This window comes from Argiope bruennichi, chromosome X1 (genome assembly GCF_947563725.1).
Source record: "Argiope bruennichi chromosome X1, qqArgBrue1.1, whole genome shotgun sequence".
In the NCBI taxonomy this organism is placed as follows: domain Eukaryota; kingdom Metazoa; phylum Arthropoda; class Arachnida; order Araneae; family Araneidae; genus Argiope; species Argiope bruennichi.
In genome coordinates, this window is record NC_079162.1 from 85,570,676 (window position 1) to 85,575,283 (window position 4,608).

Below are 4,608 nucleotides of genomic sequence, written 5' to 3' on the forward strand. Positions count from 1 at the left end.
AGTACTTGCTATTTCGATTTGTTCTAATTTTTTAAAAATAAAAAGCTCTGATTAAAAAATATACTTAAGTAGGTCAACAATTTTTGAATAATTAATTTAGTATATTAAAGAATTTTAAATTATTATTCCTAATAATAAATTTAGTAATTTAAATTAAAAAAAGTTAAGAATAAATTAATTTAATGTAATATTTCGAATTTATTTTTAATATGCATTTTTAATAAAAAATTAACAAACAAATATGTAATTGAATAGAAAATAACACTCAGTGTTGGTAGAGAGTACGGTGATACTATGTATACCAGTACGAAATAGGAATTGGTGTTATTAATGTGGTAAATTAACTTCACGAGAGGGCGCTCTGCGTTCTTCCGGTGATAGCCAGCAGTCGGAGGGCAGAGTTCAGAGTTCAATAGACGAGGGGAGAGCAGACGTCCGCCGAGAAGGGTGCGACCGGAAACCGAGAAGACGCGATACTCTGAAAAAAGGCCGAAACTGGAATTCTTGCGTTGAAGAATTCCTCTGAAAATGCCAGTGTACCACGCGTAGGTGGGAAAGATCCTTTTAAACAACATCAACTATTCATCTTCATGTAATATTAATTTGTTCATCATTGAATTCTCTATTGTAAAGTTCATCAGAATCATCAATTGTTAATCACGAATAAAAAGATTAAGCTAATCCAAGTGGACTGATGCATTAAGACCTATCACACCCACATTAATTTTTCTTCATAATTTTCGACTCACTGGAGGGAGAGAGCAGCTGCTTTGATATAACGGTTCAGTTACTGGACTGCTAACCACACGGTCCCAGGTTCTATCCTTCATCCATCACCTACCGCGTCATTGGTGACCTCGGACGCTGAACCTACAACCTTCGTACAGCTGTTGTGGTGCCATCTATCCGCAACCAAAGTCGTCAGACTCACTTGGCGCATCAGCACCCACAAACGCTCGCCATAACGCTTGGCGCTATTGAACTGTGTACCGGCCCATTTAGACAACAGCTAATAACTATTACTAATATTACATCACCACTCAACGTCCATTTCGTTCGTCTCACCTTCGATACACTGGAGGGAAGAGTACTGTGGTGAATAGCATATAAGCCAGTAACAACTCTTCTACCCGAGCAGATGTGTTAGTAAAATGGTTTAGTTACTGGACTGCTAACCAAAAGGTCTCAGGTTTTATCCTTAGCACATCTCAATATCGCTAAATTATGCTATTCACCACAGGTGATTCAATAAACAATTCTGGGTTGCTTTTTTTATTTTTCTAATTCGACATCAAATACAAAACACGAAAGAAAATCGCATAACATTGCATCCGACAATGAGCGAGCTATGCCTGATTGCACCAATTTAACATACAGCAGTCACGTTGATGTAAGAAGAAAAACTAAATGCTCGCCATTTACTCTTCAGCTGTACAGTAGGAGAATAAATACACCGCTTTCACACACATACACAGCATTAATTAGCATATTTAGGGTATGGATAATTATACAAAAAAAAACCAATTAAAAATAACAGAATTGCACGAACGCGGTTTATAGAACTCAGTACTGTTCTTAAAAAAAGTCGGTGATATATGAATCAAAGCCAAAGTTTTAAAATTAAATAAGTTTCCTTTTTCACACTTAAACAAACAAAAAAAAAAAAAAAAAAAAACAGAGAATGATGTATTTGTCAAGAATAAACTTTTCGATTTTTATTCCTGTTTAAATAAAAATTTGAAGTTTTGGACAATCTAAAGTCTATCCTAATTGGAAAATAAACAAAGATAAAAAGAAATCACTGCTCATTTTTTTCTTTTAAATAATAAAAATAAAGAGCAGCTACTTTATTCGTTTGATACATATCACATAAATAAAATTGCATATAATTTGTTTTCATACAAATTACAAGTCCACATTATAAGATAAAACACTTGTGCTTTTCTTGTTTGGAATTTCGTCAGCGATCGCAGCGCCCCAGTTTATTAAGCTTGGCAAACAATAATTATCCGCAAAATTAAATCGTTATTATAACAAAGCTTTCTAAGCCTATGTAGTGTAAAGACATCTTATAAATTATTCTGGCTAATTTTTAATCATAGTATAATGGATCACTCGTAAATAGTAACCAAATTATTTCAGAAATTCCAAACCAAATCTCAACATATAAAGCTGAATACAACTACAGAAAAAAACTATACGAAAAAAGACAAGAAATTAGAATTAATCCATTAAAATATGAAGGTCAATAAGTTTGAAAACTAAGAAAATCACAAAGTACAGCAGCCACCATTTTTCTGTTATTCGACACAAATATACAACAACGGTAAATATACATAACACAAGATATTAATTATTTTATTTTAGTGGTAGCACCATTTTAATTATGTACTGATCTTTTAGAGTTAGCAGAAAAATCAGCTTCTAATGAGAAGCTATCTCCTGTAGTGACGATAGTTCGGAGAAATTTCCATTCGTTGTTTCTATATTTAAATACAAATAATTAGGGTTCCATATATTTTCGTTTTTTCAGTTAACTTGAAATCTTTTGGAAAATAATTAATTATAACAGTATAATAACTATTTATAATTATAACAGTAATAAATAATTATAACAGTAATAATTAATTATAACAGTATAGTAATATAACTATAAATACAACCGTGCACCTCTACTACTTGATATAGTATATCATATTAAAATAAAGAAACAATACTAAAGCTTCATAATAAATTTACATTGCCTGACTGATCATATGCATTAGCATCGTATTAGACGCAGTTTAGGGTCAATAAATTTGAGATATAATTTGAGAGACAATGAAAACAATTTAATATTTAACAATTTTTTTAATAAATAAATGTTCCTTGTATAACAATACAAATCAATTACACTATTCATTCTTTTAATTAATAAAAGGAGGGAAACATTCAATACGGTAAATTCACTATTTTAAAATATTTGAACTAGAAATTCTTCTGTAAAGCGATATTTTATTAATAATTTTTATCTGTAAACAAGCGTACCACTATTTTTATAAAATAATATTTTTTATAAAATTCCCTGTATAATTAGGTGATATTCAATTTTCAAAGCATTCAAGCAAAACGCGGTACTACCCTTGTGGTTGGTTACCGGCGCTCGTGATAGAAAAAGAAGCATGATCGATGTGTAGAGATTTTACTACTAACTTTTCAATTGTAATATTTATCTATATGGGAAGGGCGAATCCATCGCAAACTTTATTTTCTCAAGTAGGAGTGTCTAAGCGAGAGGGGCACTATCCATAGCCGTCTAGAAACGTTCTTACTTGCGTTCAACAGGGGGCGCTTTCCTTTACATAAGTATTTATTTTTTTCTTTTGTATAAGGGACTGTTAACAAAGAAGACAAAAATTTAATGAAGTAAATTCAATCTTTCAAAATTAAGTTAGTCAGCAATCTGGAAACATCACAATCAATTGCATCAGACTCCAGAAGTGAAACTTTAGTGATTAGACTCATTGTGCCAAATCAGTTATTAATGTTATATGAACGAAGCTGCCCCAAAAGATCGCAAACGAAGTAGCATCAATTTCTGAACTTTAAAAAAAAGGACAATATGATGTCTGGACTTTTTTATATTAAGAAGTAAGGAAAATCGCTGACACTCCTTTTTATGTATAACGGAAAATCACACATATTGATCGCAAAATTAATTTTGTTTTGAATCATATAGAAATTTTTTTTTTTTAATTACCCCAGTTTCTCAGTGCATTATAGTAATTACCAGCATATGGTCAATTTATTCCAAGTTCTTGAAAGAGACCACGAACCATATTTAATCAAATATTGGAGAATTTTGCAGCTCTCGAAAGATACCATGATCTGAGCACAATCGATGCGAATCTCGACCCAATTATGACTCAAATTTACGCACATTAGATAACTTATTATTATACTGAGTAAATTGTGTGCTTTGTAAAGGACTCTATAATTCTTAAATTAGACCAATTATGAAAATGTTCACTCTAGTTCCTAAATTTGCTTAACCCTTTAAAGGGCCATTTTTTTCTAGTCATATTATGTTAAAATATTTTTAGGCTTGAAATTAGAATAAGAAAAGGGATTCATTTAACTTATTAACCATCCGAATAAGCCAACATCTTCGGCGTCTTTTCCTGAAGCAAGCCCTAAATGTTTCTGTAGTCCAGAACCTTGAAGTGCCGACTTGGACCTATTCTTTTCAGACCATTACCGACAAGCCGAGATTTTGTTGAGATTATCAGAAAAATGAAATCGCAATGCCAATGATATGGGGTTTTTTAAGTAGCTTCTAGGCTCGATGGCCTTTCATCTGTTCGGCTAATTTGGTGGATAAGTACCAGACAATATATGTTGAACGGAATTTGAAAAGATATATTATTATAATTTTAATTATAATAATTTAAAAGAAATGAGTGGAATGTAGTGAAAAAAGAAAGAGAAAAAAAAAAGAATTAAAAATAAAAAATAAAGATAAAAATTTATTAATTATTAACTAATATCATTTAATAAATCAGATGAAGAACTTAACCTAGAAAAATTTCTTTCCATAGGGGTACTTCATCTGAAAATTTTTATTTTTTA